Genomic DNA, 18,648 nt, shown 5'->3' with positions numbered 1-18,648 from the left:
CCTGCCAACAAGAGTGCTGAATAAGAGGAATTCACTATGAATGGATCCCTCTCCTGGAGCCACTAGCTCAGAAAGAGAGAAGTTCTGTGTGTGTAATCATTTGTCTAAAGAGGTTAAGGGCAGAGCTATCAAAATTACTCTCTGATGCAATGCAGTAAGTATGAGTCTCCTAGAAAGCTGCAAGTTGTAGGTGTCACAGTCACAGCCAGTAGGATTACCATGACAGAATCTCAGTTCCTCTAAACTGTAAGGTCAGATGATCTTTCTATTAATTTTAAGTATTTCTGCCCGAGGAAGCAGTAACGAGCAAGCAGCCTTTTAAATGTGAAAACAAAGGTCTTTCCTATTTGAGCATTGTCACTTTCGTCCACAGTTCATGGAATGCTACTAGCAATTTTTACTGCAAACCACAAGTGGATTACTAGCTTAACAACCACAGAGCCTTATAACCATGTGTCACTCCAAGGATTCAGCATGAAACTGTATTGGTTTAGAAAGGTTTAGAAGATAGGTTTAGAAGCTGATTATGAAAAAGTGTCCTTCCGCATATAAAAATAATCTGAAAGACACTGTCTAAAAATGTACAGTATCTGTATTGAAAACCACATAAAGAATCAGCCAGCTTACCTACATGATGTTACAAAGTAGATCTGTTAGTCTTTCTACCTGGTTCTCTTCAATATGATTCATTCTTTGCCTTTATTTTAAAATTTAATTTAGAAAGATACTGTATAATATGGAGGAGTTAAATTAAGAAATATCCTTAGATAAGTATAATTACAACCAAAATATGTCCCATCCAGATGTAATATTAAATGGTAGGTCCTGTTAGCAATCGCGGGTATATAAAGCAGAAACAGACAGTGCAGAAGAGAAGAAAAAAAGAGGAGAGTGAAGATGCTGCTTTTCTAGTGTAAACAGCATTATACTAACCTGTTTGAAGTATCTGTTTAACAATAGCTGACTGGACTAAACTTAGCAGCTACTTTTCAAAGCAAGAAGCCTACCTTGAAATAACTAATTGTGAACTAATTTTTGTCATTTATTACAACATGTATATGAACTATACTTCTCACTTCTGTATACTGCTTGATTTTTCTGCTCCACATGCTTGAATTACTTGACACTTTGTTCAATAGCATTCTTACTTAGAGTGCTCTATTTCTTATGATCTGCAAAGCTGAAAAAGGGTTTCTTAGTGTATTTATATTGGGTATAAACCAGCAGAACAATAGATACAGCTCCAGCAGCACTTGTGAGTGCAACTGAATCTCTTCCTATTGCAGTATGAAACTAATAAGGTGCTTTTTCTACCAGAGTAGCTAAATCAATAATTGAGCTGATGCTGTCATACCTTATAGACACCTATCATTAGCTTACTGTGAAATATGCATTTATTGTGCATGCAAATAGGGAAAACATGCATTCTTATCAATAGACCGAAACCCAGTTTCAGTGTCAGTAAGCCACATGTTCTTTCACCAAGAGCAAAGAACTCAGCTGCCTGGGTTGCCCAGCCTAATTGTCAATACTTAGCCAGCTTGCTCCCCATCTGCCAACCACATTATCAGAGCAGAATCTGGACTCATTGGTTATAAACAGAAGTCTGCATGTTCTTCTTAGCACCACCAACAACCCTAATATTCAAGGTTCTTTTTTCTTTAAATAGCTAGATAGGGAAATAAATCTTTCTAAACCCTTAGACTACACCTAGAAAAGTTAATTAATATAAACATTTTTCAGTCTGGCTCAAGATCATTAAGCCAAGAGAGCCTGTTTTGCATGAAGAGCAAAGATACAGAGAGAACTGTTAGGCCCACTATCTCTGAACATATTTGCAAATGTATGTAGATATGCATTTAATCTGCATTTAGTAGGGCTAAGCCTCAAATAAAACAGCAAAATCCAAGACCTGCAAATTCAGCAGTGATCTGGCAAGAAATCCCTGTGGCTTTTCAGGAGGATGAGGTCACTGCAGATGGCCAGACACATCCCAGACCAGCTCATTTTTGCTGCAGGCCTCTTTGGTCCTGTTCTGTAGAGTCCTGACTTGCCATGAATCTTAGAGGGAACTGCACTGCAAGGCTTCTGCTTGCTTCCCTTTTGTTCAAGAGCTCCATCTCCTCACCTCCATGTGTAGCAGCAGCATAGCCCACACTGACTTGACTTTCAGGTTATTGTGATGTGAGTCATAAGCATGCTACATGCTGCATTATATCTGCAAGGGTAAGGGAAAGGACAATGTGACTTTTGCTCTTGGTTGGACTTCAACAAAGCCACAGGAAGAAAACTCCAGAGTAAATTGTTTACGGACTCTGGTTCTCTCTGCCTAGCTCCCTAGTATAGTTGCAGGACAATTCAAGTTACACTTGTTTATGGAAGGTGTAACCTCTGACTTGGGCTGCCTAGCTGGCTCAACAAGCAGGAACGGGTCAGGGTGATGCAAGCCCTGCCCGTGCCCTTCCCTGCCAGACTATTTGTTCCCTCATAGGTATCAAGCAGACTGCCACTTTCAAGTGTGGGAGTAAAAGAGGTGCACAGCCTTCTTTGAGAGCTGCTGACAAAAATAGCTTGGCATTATTACAGTATTTTTAGTACATTTACTAATTTTATTTAGGTGAAAGGAGGCAAAATAAGGAATTCAGGAGAGCAAGCAGAAAATACAACAGCTGTTTGGTAAATGACTGCTGAACCAATAATTGACTATTATGGTGCTAGAACAATTTAATTGCCAGCAAAGACCAGTTGAGAGCCTTACAGTAGTAAAGGATACTAGAAGGAAGAAGGGAAGCTTGCTAATCTGTACTGGTGAAAACGCCAATGTATTCACTGTGTATGGAATTTATTTTTGAGGTGTTTCCAGGAAAAGTATAATAGTGAATAAAGTGTGCTTCATCCACAAAAATATAATTTCAAGTGCTTGTAGAAATGGAACAGTCACCAGCTCTTAAGACATTGATTGCCTAAAAATGGATCCTTTCAAGAGAAGAAGGACAATAAACCATTCTTGCAGGAAAACTCAGTTGCTAACAACATTAGCCAAGCTTAAAATTTGTTAGAGAGTGGGAGGTAAGGATGTACAAAATCATACTGGGCTTAAGGTTACAACTGGACAAGCAATGTATTATTTTCCTTTCACTGAACAAAGTCAAATCCTTGTCCTGTTTATGGGCTGCCTATTAACAGCTTTTAAAATTGCAAAACAAAAACCCTTCCAAATGCGTCATAAATTGAAATTACTTGTACAAAACATTCATCAAACAAGTTTAAGCTAATGCCTGTTGCAAATATTCCTTGGAGTATTCGACATTTGCGCTATGATATTTGTGTTCTGAGTGACATTCATTATACATTTATGCTGCATGAGCAAGTGCTTCTTCACTCAGAATACTGCTGCTTTTCTACACTCAGCTGACTAATGTACAGGGAGCCATTGTGTTCCCCTTCTGCCAAATCTCTGAAAACAAGGGAAGGTGGGAGATGAATGGTGCACTGGTCAGTCTTGTGCTGGTCTGTTTGGTCAGTGGTGATATTTCCCTTTTTGATTAAAGAAATTTCAGCTACCAGGATGGCATACACTTTGGCAGATAAGCAAAGAAAATCTTTTGACAGTTGTTAAAGAGCTAATAGGAGATAAGAATGCAAGGATTTTGTTTTACACTGCTTCCAAGGTTTCCATTTGTACCAAAGCATAAGGAAGAATTCTTTAAGTCCTGGCTCTAAGAGCCTGCAAATATAAATTCAGATTAAACTTCTATTTTCGGTTTTGAACTAAAAAGCCTGAAGACATGATCCAGAGACATTCTAAATTTTCAGTAGGCAAAACAGACAGCAAGCAAAAAAGGATCTACATACTAAGGCCAGCCTCCTCATTCTGGGGACCTGAATCATGACTTCTGAATGCTTGAGTTAGCAATTCTGTATTTAGCAGTGAACAAAATGTTCAAAAATAGCTTCTCACTATTTGTACAGCTATATTTATGCTTGCTAAAAGCCATGCTAAGCTGTTAAAAAAAGAAACCCAAACCTTGGCAGTTAGCAGAGCGTGCCCACAGAGATCAATGCGCAACAGTGTCTCTTGAAACTGAAGTTCTCAACTCTTTCTTCTCTGCAGTGAATGGGACTGATGGGCTGTTCTGATGAACTCCTCCTCTTCTACTACTTTTCCTTTAAGCCTGAAAGCAAGAGCATAGAAATTGAACTTCCAACAAAGCAGGTTCACCAGGCAAAATAAATATGTCCTTTTTAAAGTGAAAACCTGTGATCTCAGAACTTACGTAATTGGAAAACTGTAAACAGTGTTCCTGATTGAATGCAGACAAGTTTTAACCAATTACCTGCATTTCCTACTCATCTGCTCCAGTCTGATTTATCTCTTGATCTTATCACATCTAATCTTTTAGACAGCTGGTTGTTTGGAGCAGAGACCATCTCTTTCGTTATTCTGTTACAATAACAGAAAATAACCAGATAGAACCTTTTTCACTCTGCTGTATTGTAAACATTAAATAAATAACAATTTTGGTCAATTTGTATTCTCAGTATTGTGTCTAAAGCCACGATGGAGTACGCAAAGTGCTGAAATCAATTTGTTCGGGCCTCTCGCTGGGAAAGTTCCTCATTCCAGAACACAGGCTTTAAAAGCTTACAAGAGTAATGCAAATAAGTTTTCTTCTCTAGCATGTGTTTTCTTTTATACATATGTATTTTAGATGCAAATTGAAACTATTATGTTAAAACAATGTCCCATGTGTTCTATGTTGTCATCCTCAGTGCTATAGAAACTCTACAGCTACTCCACTCCAAATCCTTGATATAAACACTTTACCTGATGTCCAGAATCAGAGCCTAGCCAACATCACCTCAAAGCAGGCACCAGCCCATTCTTACCCCAACCTGCTTGAGCAAGTGTCAATCAACCACAGCTGCACCTCCTTTAGGGCACCAGCTGTTCTAAATGTGCTGGTCTGGGGGAGCAGAAAAGGAGTGCAGGGTATGTCTGTCATTGCACTTAATAGCACACACAAATAAACAAAAAGCCCTAAAATTCTTAAAACAAATGCCACAAATAAACCCACAAATTAGCAAAAGTCTGTAAAAAGAGAATGTATACCACTCCAACAGTGGCCTCCTGTATTTCTCAAACTAAAACGTGGCAATACTGCAATCCACTAACCTGTATGCAGGCCCATGCCTGCATATGGAGGATGGAAAATCCTCCATGTCTCATTTTAATTTTCAAGTGACTTATTTGCCCAGAATTCCTGTATGTCCTCCCTCTCTAGAACTTGTTACATCTCTGTGTTGTAAAGTCACATTGCGTTATTTGAGCTATTTACTGCTCTATGTAATTTTCTTATCTGTACATGATTACATGAATATGTTGCACATATTTTAATGAGACAAACTTGTAAAATATGATGGCATGTGCAACTCTGGTAATGAATCTAAAGATTAACAGATTTTAAACTATGCAAAGGTGTTCTGAATGACTGCATGCTTTGACAAATGTAGCTAGTTGTATAATGATGTTTTGATAGCTTCTGCAAGGCAGATTCTTGCACATTATTCAGTAGAGCATAACTTAACATTTCATTAAATATGTAAAAGAAGGACATGGAAATAACCCTGATTTTTATCTCCATTAGTGGCCTACGTCCTAACATTCTCTCACTGATACATCATTGATGTATCATCAATCTGGATTATAATAATAATATAATGTATAATCCAGAAAAAAAGGCACCTGGGCAGTGAGATAATATAAGGACACATTGCCAAGTAATTTTTAAAGTTAGTTTCAAAAATGACACTTCTGTGTAAGAAGTAAAATACATGCTGGGTGAACTATGTGAGTAACTATGCAGTGTGATCTGCCCCTGCGCTGGCTCTGTATCAGTTCCTTCTGTCATGTAGGAAGGGCATTCACTTTCTCCCCAACTGCTACCTTCCCTCCTGGGCAACAAGCTGTCACAGCAACAAGACACCAAAAAGAGAACAATCCCATGAGAAACAAGGGTTTTTCTGCTTTTCTACAAATTCTAGCTCTGCAGAGGTGAAATCTGCTCTTCAGTGAACATTCAGACCATCTACCTGAGGAAGTGCCCTTTCAGGACTACCAACAAAAATGATAGTGATAGTTTTTTCAGTTGAGCTCTTTCAGCTTTTTGCAGAAATCATTATGTTTGTTCCTAGCCTGATCTGATACTGATTCTTCCTTTTCCCAAAATACTGGGTTCTTTTAATATAAATTTGCCCATGCTCTCATTCTGTTACTTTATAAAAAAGACAAAAACTCTTCATTAATAGGAGCTGCTATTATGCTACTCATTTTCCATATAAAATTCTTTAGAGTGAAATGCAAAACCCACATGCTCTTCCAGAAGATCTAAAAAATGTGATTATAATAACACAGTCTGTTTGTCAGTCCAGCTTCCAACCCTGTACTCAGCAGGAAAAGTCACAGCAAACGTAAGCACGGAAAAAAATATGTAAAAGGTCCTTGCTAAATATTACATTTGTGTATCTGTAGGGATAAGGATGACAGCTAGCCAAGTGCCCTGAGCATTCAATTTCTCCATTGAGAGAAACTATGTTCACAGTATTTTCTCTACAAAGACGTCTCTTAGCTTGGATTCTTTCCTACAGTGTTGAATGCCAGCTTGTTCTGGAAAGAAAAGGAAGGGATTTAAAAAGACATGAAACCAAAGGGACTTCTGGTTAGATGAGCAATTATAACAAAAGAAAGTTTGTATTTTTTAGGCAGGCAGAAATTGCTTCTTTACAGTAGACACACGAGATAATTTTATTTCTGTTAAATAACTTCCTCTGCTTGTAATGCCCTTTTTGTGTACTAGGTAACTCTTCTACATGTGAAATTAAGTAACTATTAGAATGGCAGGAGGAGCCCTCATAAAAATTGTATGACTCAGCTCTTTTTTTCTGCACTGGCACCAAATGTCCGAGAAAGACTGGCTGAAAGTAGAGAAGCCTTTTCTGCAGTTCTTGTACTTAGGGAAGTGTTGGCATTGTTTATTTTATGGGCCCCCTTTGACCTCTTGATTCCCTGCCCTTCTGCTCTTTGCTGCTCATCCCTGCAGAGGGATGTTCTGAGCCAGAAACTGTACACAGGATCATAGGTTGGCTTAGCTGAATGGGACCATAAAAGCCTCCCAGTTCCAACCCCCTGCCGTGGGCAAGGTTCCTACCCACCAGATCAAGCTGCCCAGGGCCCCATCCAACCTGGCCTTGACCACCTTCAGAGATGGGGTATCCAGAACTACTCTGGGCAATCTGGTGAAAGACTTTTCTTACCAGTAGGTGGTCAGATGGGCCCACTAATCCCACTGAACTTCCCCTGTCTGTCCTGACTGTTCCTTCAGTCTCTGGCTGACTAGGGCAGGCTGGCAGGCTCTAAGTCCTGCAGCTCTGCATTTGGACCCAGAACAGCTGCACCTTTTTCTGTTTCTTTCTAAACCCACTGCATGACAAGCCAAGCTACTTCCTCAGACTCTGAGCCAAATAACTGCCAGGCTTGCTGAACATTTGCTCCTTACACAAGTGGAATGATTTACTGCTTTATGGGCAGCAGACCACCCAAGTGGAGAGCGCCCCAACAAGATGGATGCCTCCTCGGTGTCAGGGCCTGGTCCTCACAAGACATGCAGGGCAAGGACAACCAGCAGCAGGGATCTATGAAGAGGAAACTGCTTCTTCCCACACTGGTCTGTACCAGGAGGTAACTTGAGGGTGGCCTGCAACTACTTCATAGAGGAAGCCCACATCAGACAGTATCTGCTCCCCTGACCAGAGATATTACAGGTACCAGCTGAGTAGAATAAATGATGTGGGGTATTTCTCAGCATCTGTGGGAGCTCTGCAGTACAATTTGAGTTTGAAGTTATTTCACCTCCATTGCCCTTTGGAACAAGCCACCCTGTCACCTGATAGAGACCACATCTGGCAGCAGGTCTCTATGGTTAAGCCATATGTGCACAAGTCAAGGACTCGAGAACACTCAGATCAGTCACGGTGCCACTGGTATGCAGCAAGAGGTGTGGGAATGAGCATGAGCATGCAAGAGAACGAATACACAGGAGAGGTGTGGGAAGGAGTCACACCTGGGGCTTTTAGCAGATGGCCTCATCCATCCCTATCAACCTGAGTCATGCGGCCAGGCGCTGTGGCCAGGAACTGCCACTTTAGTCACCTCTGTTACCACAGCAGGCCACATCACTCGATCTCTTCTGCTGCCTATTCATTTCAACCTGCTTTGTAAAGAGAAGTCAGATGAACTATTATGATGAGCTGGATTAAGAGGTTATCATCCCAACTATTTGCTATGGCTTGACCGCTCAAGTTCAGCTACTTTGTTCTTTGAAATCATACAAGCATCAAAGCAAACCAACCTGCTAATGACAGCATGTGGAGGAGTGGGTTAATAGAGTGAAAGTTTTGACGAAATAGTCTGATTTCAGGGACAGCTGAAACTTTATCTGCTTGTGATGTAAGTAAAGTTATAGATATGTCTTACATGGAAATAGCAGTTATTTCAGTCCAAGCACATGGGAGCTTTTATGCTGAGGCCACAGATTGGTATGCTCAGATGATGTGCTCTTTTCAAAAGGTGATCACTCTGAGCAGATAGCTGAAAAACAGTGGTTGGTTACAGGCAACAATATTAAACCAGCAAAGGTGCTTGTACTCTGAATATTAAACTATCCTATCTGTTACTATAAATTCCAGATAATCTGAAATGTCTATGCCCTTGTAAAAGGAGTATTTTAATAGTCAGTCAAACTAGATTAATAAAAGCCAAATATATTGTGAGTACAGTTTCTCTGCATTGAAGAGGGTAGTCTGAAATTTTCAGATGATCCCATCTGATTGCTTGTTCTCATCCACGGCATAAAAAATATACTGCCCAAACATCAGGAAAATGAAAGTAAGAGAGGATCACAATTAAAGTCTGTCTTCCCTGAAGAAACAGCTCCTAGTTCATCCTAGCCTAAAGCCCCTCTGGAAATGCACCAAACTGTCAAGGCTTCATGGAAATATTTGTTAAGTGAAAAATGAGAGCTCACTTTTTACTGGAAATACAGAGATTCTTTTCCTTCTAACTTAGACTCAGTCATACAGTGATCTAGGCAATGTCAGACATGCTAGGTGCTTGAAATAACAGCCCTCTAGCCCTCTGGGTATTCAGGTCTTAAGGCAAGATTTCTGCAAAACCAGGAAAATCACTCAGCTCCATGTGCATCACTATGTACCAAACTACCGTGCTTTGGCTGAAATAAGGACTTCCACAGTTTTCCAAATGTCTTTCAGTAGCTTGCAGTAGGAACATGCCTCAAAACTAACAAATACCTTACATAACTGCAACTCTTGGAAGGTAGGCGATGCTTTTCATTTTTAAAGTTGTCAGCAAGCTCACACTCACTTCTCAGACATGGAGGAAGAAGATGAGCGTGTGTTGTCACCGTCATTTTAATCACAGTGTGAGCACTGCCTTAGCCTAGGTGTGTCAGATGATAGGATTAAGACAACAGGATTCAGCATGGTACCCACCAGCCCATGGAGAACATCTCGCACAGTGCCCAGTCCAGGGACGTATAGTGGGCAACAGCTGCCCTATTACACCCCAGATTCTTTCATCCAAGAGGGGAAGGGAGAATGCACCCAGAGTCCAGAAATGTTCTCTGAGAAAACTGGACGCAGCCCACCAATGAGAAGCAATTAGGGTTTCTGGTCTTGCCACACTTTTCTTCCCATCTTTGAACAAATTGTTTTTATTCTTTGTACCTCTGTTTCACCTCTAAGGAACTTTCTCCTGGTTGGTCTGCTCAGCTGTATGGCTCTGAGCCCTGGGTCCCAATCTCCGACAGGAAGACTCACAGTAGTATGTAATACAGTAATAATGGTAATAGCAATGATCAATAAGTGATGATCCTTTAAAATGTGACATCTCATAGAACAAAGTAACTACAAAAAAGAACTACAAAATAATCACCTTCCCCCCCAAAAAACAAACCCAACAAACAAACAAAAGAGGCAAGACTGAAACCCAAAGAAAACAAAGCACAGAAGTTGAAAGGAAGTTTCTCTACTTACTCCCAGTACAACAGACTCTTCCAGAACTGTGCTGTGCTGAACATGGCCCAGTGGCTTTGGTGAAGCAGCAGTGGGTAAGAAATACAGTGCAGAAGTAGCAGGGACAGATTTAAAGGTCACCACGCTCATTCACTTCAGAAAACAACTGCACACTGCGATACTGTGAGCAATGCTGTGCCTACTGTTATTACATCACACCCCATGACTGTTACGCTACTCCTTTTTCACTGTCATTACAATATTTTTCTCAATAGAGAACTATGAAACATCAGATATCAGAGGAAAAAATGCAGAGTAACAAAGGAAATAATGTGCGTACGTGCCCACGATAGAATTGAGATTTGCAGGTACTCATATTTCACAAGATCATGACTTGCTGCTGGCTGCGTTTAACCAGTCAGTCCAAGAATGTGTGACGAGTTGGGTATTGAAAAGATTTTTCCTACCCTAACAAAACTATTGTTAAAATGGAAGCTGTGTGTCTAATTTTCCATTTTCATGTTTAAAAATACTGTCATTTCATTTGATTCATTCTCTAGCCTTATTTTCAGTCGAGGATTTGTAGCTCACTTCTAAGGCATATGCACCTGACAACAAAAAGCTTAGCAGAAAGTCTTTGGAGGCTGGTGGAAGTAGGACATTGCCATAGTTTTTGGGTGTTTAGTCTTTGGAAAAGACCTGCAAGTGTTGTACAGAAGCTGCCAAAATACTACGGTTAGTTTCTTAACTGCTCTCTTAAGAATGCTTCAAAGTGTTGTCGTTGTGTGTTAAAAGGCTTATCCCTACAGACCCAACAAAGTACAGAAGCACAGTATCAAAAGGGGGAACACTGAATAACTTAGTAATGGAAAGGGAATCTCTAATTGGATGAACAGTGAGCTGCAGAAGCTGTGTCTGGCTAGTGGGTTGGCAACCCCTAAGAGCATGTGCATATGTGTTTGAAGTCAGCAAAACAAGGCCAAACTATATTTCCTATTGATAAATTATTCTGAATCTTTGTCTTTCTCTGTTATATGTCTCATCATAAGCTTTACATTTTCAATTTGCTGCTTTTATTGGGATCTTTACAGAATTAAATTTTGTTTGCACATTGAATAAAATGTTAATGCACTTTGAATAAAATGTTAATGCACCTTGGCTAGTTAATGGAAACTTCGCCTTGGTAATGTTATCTTCTGGTTCAAATTGTCATGAAAGCTATATTTTTGGTCTACTGTTTTCATAACATTTCCTATTTTCTTATCTATGTTACTGAAGCAGGAACATTCCAAAACATTTACTAAGGTCAAACTTTTTCAATCTCAACAGTAGGATGAATTCAGGGAAGAGCAATTCCGAACATTTATCATTTTGATTATAAATTACTAAACAAAAAATAAGTGTGAATTACTTAGTCATATGCTCCATAACTGCAGTAAGACCTTGAACTTTCTTATCTTTGGTGATACCTGTTGTTTACTTCATTTATTGTTGCAAAGGGGTTCAAGTTACCAAGGCACAACTACTGTTATGGGAGTGATCCAGCTCTGGATAAATTTAGATCAGTGGAATGGGTGAGGAAATAGTGAAGGAGTTGAGAATTAGCTCAGTGTGCGTATGAGTAACAGTGTGGTTACTAATACCATTATAATGCTGTACTTTGTGTTGTTATACCCTTCTTTTTTTCCAAATAAAACGTCATAAGCAGCACACTTCCAGACATTCACAGAATACCATAACTTTAAAAGGAAATTCATACAGAAATGTAATAAGATCCAAGGATGAATTGGATCAGTGAAAATTCAGTTTCCATGCATAGCTTACTTTGACTTCAATCCTTCTGACTGATCTGAAGACCAAAGGAGATTCAGCAGCAAGAAAGTTCCTGTGCTATATTCTGCCAAAATTGAAGTATGATCTCAGATCACATCTATTCTTATACCTTAGGACTTTTTGCTGCCTGAAGACAAAAGACTCCTACATGTGTTATATAATGCTGAGATAATCGCAACCACAGTAAAATATTTTGTAAATTGTAGGCAGATCAATTTCAAGGTACATGCATTTTACTCCTGTTTTTGCTTTCCTTTCATGATAATTAAAACTATTTGTGAAGAAGGAAGAGTTTTTCATTACTGTTATACATTCTTGAGCTGTGATCTTCATTATCTCAGTCTTCAGTAGTAAACAACAGATTGAGCACAAAGTGCTTTGTTTTTTTTACCTTTATAAATAAAAATGAAAGAATTTCAATGAAATTTAGTGGTATTTGTGTTAATCTTAGTGTGCAGCCTGAAATTAAGAGACCTCTTGCTTCCTTGAAAGAAGCTTGCTTTCACCTTCCACAAGGTGCCTGCTACAGAGAAGACAAGAAAACATGTACTTGTGCGCATGTTTCCACTGGAAAATATGTACTTAGAGTATTTTCTTTTTCTCCTCAGACTTGGTTACTGAAATAAGCATTGTAGGGATTTCAGAAAGAGATATGTCATTTCTGAATACTGTGTGTACCCTTTGCATTAACAGCATAGGTAAAAAATACGATTGAGATCACAGAATCAAATATCTGTGAGATATTTGTCTTATTTGCTAATTCAGGTCTGACTGAAGACATCTTGAAACATAAACTCAATTTGTCCACAGAAGGATTATAAGTAACGCATTAGCTGTTTTAGTATCAGGATATGTATTTTCAGTAGCAGCAGTGTATTCTACTATTATAAGAAAAAAAAGATGGATGATAAGAGCCAGGAGACTTCAGAGTACTTACTGGAGTTTTACAAGTGTGTATTAGTTTAGACATGGATGCCATACTTTTAGTAGCAGATTTTTTCTAAAGAAAGTAGTCTTATTGCTAGCTGACACATAATAAAATAATAATGATTTCTTACATGTAAAAAAGGAAGTTATATTGCTATACTGATGTAGCATTGCAAATACACCAAATATTATTCAGTTACTTTGTTTTACATCAGTACATTTTGAAGTCTGCTCAGCTGTCTTTACCTCACTGTTGAGGATATTTTAGCTGCACTGAAGTTAGTGACAACTCCTCATGATTAGAGTACTATTTGGTGATTTCATTAGTGATAGGATTGGTAGGCCAAATGTATGGTTGAACTTGGTGATCTTGAAAGCCTTTTCCAATATAAAAGATTCTATGATTCTCTGACTCTATGTACATTTTGAATGAAATAAAGTTTATTTAGCATTTTTAGTTTGATTTGTGCATAAGAAATGAATTATAATATGGAATATATAGGAATATAATGAATGTTAATATAAGGAATGTTATTAATGTGATAACAACTACTAAATGAGAAAAAGAACAAAGTGATCCACTGTAAATATAAAAACTGAGTAGATCAAAACAGTAACCGTTTTCATGATATGAATGTATCAGTAATATGAAAAATGGGTAAAGTGTATATGAATGCCACTTGCATGGAAAATCATGTGAATTGCTCAAAGGTTCGTTGTTTTTCCCATCCTATTAGTGGTGAGTATGTCAACATGGAAGGAACGCTTGTTAAGCATATTCTTAAGAACAAATGGAAGTGAAGCAAGCTCTCTTTCAATTGGACTATATACACTGTAGGTGGACTTATCTGATTAAACGCAAAGATCTACAGTGTAGATGTCTCCTGCTAAGTTCATCTCACTGAATTTGTGTCGTAATAAATGAGAAAAATAAAAATTCCTAGAGTGTGGCTCATCCCAAAGTAGTCTCGTATGTTTAGTCGGACAAACTATTTCCAAATGTTTATCTCTCAGTTGGAAAGTGAATCTGATGGGTGAGTAGTTACAGACTAGTTAGAAATGAGTGTTTACCTAGTAACTTAACTTTATCTCAGTTCTGTTCTGCACATTTCTTTTCTAGTAGGAACAGGACACAGGAAAATGTTCCTGTATATTCCTCACAAATTACACTGCCACTTGACCTCACTGCATGCTGTAGGGGACATGTACTGAGTTTCAGATAATCTATCATCCACTGAAGCATTCCTCCTACTGCAGGGAGCAGTTTCTACTCAGCCAAAAGCATCTGAACATTTTTGAGGTGAAGTTCAAAATTCATGCTGTTGAAAGCTTTTAGGAACTTTCTATATATTGTTAAAAAAAACTTTTAAATTCCAAATTCATCCTCTCTATCAGTTCAAAAACACAATTAAAATACTTGCCTCTGGAACACTTTCCTATACTTTTTATAAAATTTATCTGCATACTTACTGGTTCATTACTTTAACTTGAATTTGTCTTGCAGTTTACAGGAAATAAAATTCCTATCCCTACCCTTAAAAAGCTTCAAAATTCTCTGCATTGTGCCCCACTTCAGAATACAGACAGCAAGCCAGCAACATCCTCTTCATTTCATATTGTTTATCCCATTTTAATCCCAGTCTTTGCTATTTGAACTTGGTGACTGTGGTTAGAAAAAAAAAAAAAAAAAAAGCCATTTTGGCTGTCCATTTCAAAGCTTAAATTCAGAGGTACACCTTATTTATTTCTGCTAATTTATTTCCCTTGTATCCTATAATGCCAGTAATACTTCAACATTTAAATATTTAAAGCACTTGCTATAAGTGCAGAGAAGGTGAAACATCAAAATGGCAAAATGAACTTGTAGAATAAGAAATTAGTGTTATTAGAGGGTTTTAAAACATAGAGCTGGGCTTCTTGAAAGCTATTCAAAAAGATCTGAACTTTTTTCAAAGGTGCAAACTTTGGAGTTTGAGCTTCAAACCAGAACGGGAAAATGGAAAAGTGGGCAGAGACAAAAAGGTATCTGCTTTGGAACTAGCAGTGGAAGTTGACACACCCCTGTTCCAAGTGCTACATGACAGATCATCATGGACTGTTGAAAGCAAAAAGAGCGGAGGTCCACAACTATAGAAAGTTTCAGAGAAAAATAGAATTATCTGTTCTACCCTTCTGTCCTTCGACTTATTCCATATCAGTATTATCAAATGTTGTCTAACCAGCCCTTAAGAGACCTTTTCAGATATTCTACTCCAAGACTTTCTTGTTCTGAATTAGCAGGTTGCTTTTCACATTTATCCTGAGTCCTTCAAACTTTAAGATTATCCATCATGAGCACAGACACTTTTATCTTCTGAAGGTTTCTATGAAGCCTACCAAAGAATTGCAAATTTTCCCTTGACTACAAAAAAATCTACCTTTCAGCTTGCCTCACAGAAAGTATTTCAAGGTCTTTGAGCATTCTTGATACCCTCTTTCAAACTGGAAGTTCTATGCCAAAACTGTACAGTTTTGATCCCAAGCAGGACCATGAACACTGAGTATTGATAAGTCTTGTTGGTAAAGAAATGGGACCTCTGAAGTCAAATGCCAGTACCACTGTATATTTTTCAGTGTCTTCACTTCTTCCTTCTTGAAAATGGCAGCATGCAAAGTATTGTCTAGCCTAAGGACAACTGGACTGCTTTTTCTCTCTCTGCTCAGGATGTTTTTCCCCCATCTGTGATGGCTATAACCATTTATGCCTTTCAGCTGTCAGCTACCTCCCTAGACTACAGCTTTTCTTTTTTTGGTCTGTGGAGCTAAGTACTTCCACAGCAGAAATTCTGGTTTTCTTCTACTGCCGGGACTCCAGGCAGAGTCTGCCCTTAAGGAGACTGTGTAGCTATAGGCTTTGCCAGGTGCTTTCAAATAGTTTTCATGGCAAACAAACTGCTGTAAGGAGATCTTTGACTAGAAGCAATTCACTCTAAATCCTATGAGATTTCACAGTTTTGCTAATGACAGTTCATCCACTCCTTCCCCATCTACGTCACTTCTCACTTTCATGGGTTTTCCAGAGCTGCAAGGGTTAAGAACAGCCTTCCTGGTGGAATAGTGCATAGGAGATAAGCTTTCAACATACACAATTTTACACTGGACTTTGATAATTTTGCACATGTGATAGCAAGGTACAATTCTCCAATTACAGGGAAGTAGACTGAAGGTCCTTTTCAGACCTCCATTCCTTGTATTCTTTGTAACTCTTCCGTAACACAGACAGTGGGGGCTGAACATGCAGAATCTGAGATTCTACCTAGAGACATCACCCTTACTTTCCAACAATGTTATCTACATCTTCAATTAGATACAACAAAGCATAAAAATTTCAGAGTAACAGCATATTAAGTAAGATGAGAGTGCCTTTACTTTTCCCATTAGTCGATACAAACATGTAAATATTATTCTGTAAGTTCTTGGTTCCAAGGTAATGTCTGGAAATTAAAAAAATATATAGATTGAAACTAAGAAAATGATTAACTTCATTTATCACATTTATTTGTAGATGCGTAATTCCAGTGGAAATCAGTAAAGTACTGTGCTCTGACACAAAAGCTTTCAGCCTCAGCCAGCTGCGCCAAAATGAAAATTAGCAGAGTTTTTTCTCTTGCATGTCTATGCTCTGGTAAAATTTTTATGAGTTACATTCAAATTAGCAAAATCAGGTCATGATTTTCAGATTTGCTGATCTGCTGCAATAGGTGCTGTAGGAACATCAGACCCATGATAGCTCAGGATTGCCAGAAGTGAAGGATGTTCATTAAGGTGCCTGACTGGCACTGGCAACACGTATATTTAAATCACAACTATTAGTAAATTTGTTCCACATTAAAGATCTTTAGCAAATTAAGAGAATCTGTAGCTCTCATCTCATATTTGAGGAAAAATCTTTTGTAGGGACTGGTACAAGTGTGCCAACAAGTGAATGCCCTGTAATCCAGGGTAACTTTGTAGTTACTATCTTATCGCCTACAAGAAGTAGGAGCAAATTAGATGTCACAGATTAAAATGTTGTTTTCAATTGCCTAGGTGCTAGAGGATTTGCTTTGCAAAGGAACATATGTGGATTTATAAAATTCTAAGCAATATGGAAATACCTCTTTTTAAATGTATGCTACTTTTTTAGGGCCTCTCTAAAAGTTTTGGGTAGTTAAACTACACATTTCAGTGAACACAATGCATGATCAGATCTCATGTAACACCAAATGGTCATGTGGTCATGTCTTTTAAATCTGCAGTTGCGTTTTTAAGGTACGTTAACAAGCACATCAGTATATTTTGTACAGTTTTGTAATGTATCTCTAAGACAGGCTGGTTTATTTTTCCTGCACCATTCCTCTTCTTATAAAGGAATGGTCTTCAAACCAGGATGATGCACATCAATTATGTCTTAAAAATCAGTATTTTTGTTTGTTTGTTTTGAAGTCCTTGTCAGACAGTTAAGCCACATTTCCTTTTCTTGCTGCTGCTTAGAGATTCAACCTGTCTCTCTCTCCCACCTGAGTATGTATGCCACTGAAACTCTCTTCCATTCAGCTTAAACAAGTTAGAATGCACGTCTTTATGAGCAAAAATGTATGAGCAGCTGAATTGAGATTGTTTTGAAAATCATAAGGAATTTGGATGAGAATTGAGAGAATTACAGGTGGCTCTAATTCATCGCTTTACACGTAGATCGCTCTGAAAATAATGCTTCCTAGTTATTTTTGTAGAAAATACAACAGATAAGACGAGCACAATAACAGCATTTGGTACAGCAAATTCTCAGCTACAAAACACTATTTTTCAGCATAGTCAACACCATCAGCTATGCATTTTCACCAGCCATGAAACACGAGCCTGTGTGCTGCTCTCTTAAAAATCTGCACCAGTGGAGGACCCGCTGTCACTGTCACCACTGCTGAAAGACACCACCCACTCCTCACTGAGCATTAATCTCTCAAATCAAACTCATGGAAAAAAATACAGTTTATGAGTTTTTAGATCTGCATGTGAAACTTTCCCTTCCCTAATGAAAAACAGATTTGGTGTGCAAAAGTGAAGCTTAAATGCAAATGTTCCTGCCAGATGCCATCTGGTACATGAAGTCTTTCCAAATACCCTTGCAAACGCCTTCTGATCTTTATTCTCAAGTATTCCTGCAACTGCTTACTAATCTGTCTGAATTTTGTAACTTTTACCTATTTCCAGAAGGTATTACTTGTTTATTTGTTTGTTTCAATTTATAAAGTTAGATACACTAAAATTAAGTAACTCACTTCAGTTGCCCATTACAGATGCAGATATGCCAATGCAGTCTCCCAGTGCTATTGAGAGAGATACCACAATGGGATACCTCCTTTAATTACCATTGAAAAAACAAGCCAAACCTGGAGCTTACTGATGATGTATCATCAGTGTAGAACAGCAAGGAATTCCCCAAAGGGATATGAGGTGGTTTTTTTGTTGTTTTTGTTTTTGTTTGCATTTATATGTTGTGTTAGCCTGTTGTTCTACCCTTTCCCCATAGCTGCCTTCCAATACTTGAAAGTAGAAGAGGATGCATGTCTTAGTTTCAGCTGGGATGGAATTCTTTTCTTCAGTGTCTGGTATGATGCTATGTTTTTGGTTCTAGGAGAAAAACAATGTTGATAGCACACCAATGTTTATCATTTCTGCTAAGCAGTGTTACACAGGGACAAGGACATTCTCAGCAAAGGGTCCAAGGAGCTGGGAGAGAACAAAATTAGGATAGCTGACTTACACTGTCCAAATGTATAT

At 38.5% G+C, this 18,648-nt stretch overlaps 1 long non-coding RNA gene across 2 annotated transcripts in view; it reads right to left on the bottom strand.

The window, feature by feature from the left end:
* The window catches only part of LOC128080991 (uncharacterized), a 34,993-nt gene that overhangs the window by 6,613 nt on the left and 9,732 nt on the right, over positions 1 to 18,648 (bottom strand). For both annotated transcript variants that reach the window (XR_008206940.1, XR_008206932.1), the window contains exon 3: positions 4,028 to 4,175. This is a non-coding gene — a long non-coding RNA (uncharacterized LOC128080991). The remainder of the gene's footprint in view (positions 1 to 4,027; positions 4,176 to 18,648) is intronic.

The sequence above is a fragment of the Tympanuchus pallidicinctus genome, unplaced genomic scaffold, assembly GCF_026119805.1.
Source record: "Tympanuchus pallidicinctus isolate F22 unplaced genomic scaffold, pur_lepc_1.0 scaffold1, whole genome shotgun sequence".
NCBI classification, from domain to species: domain Eukaryota; kingdom Metazoa; phylum Chordata; class Aves; order Galliformes; family Phasianidae; genus Tympanuchus; species Tympanuchus pallidicinctus.
Note: the sequence above shows the minus strand (reverse complement) of the source record. Positions and strands in the feature narration are given on the sequence as shown.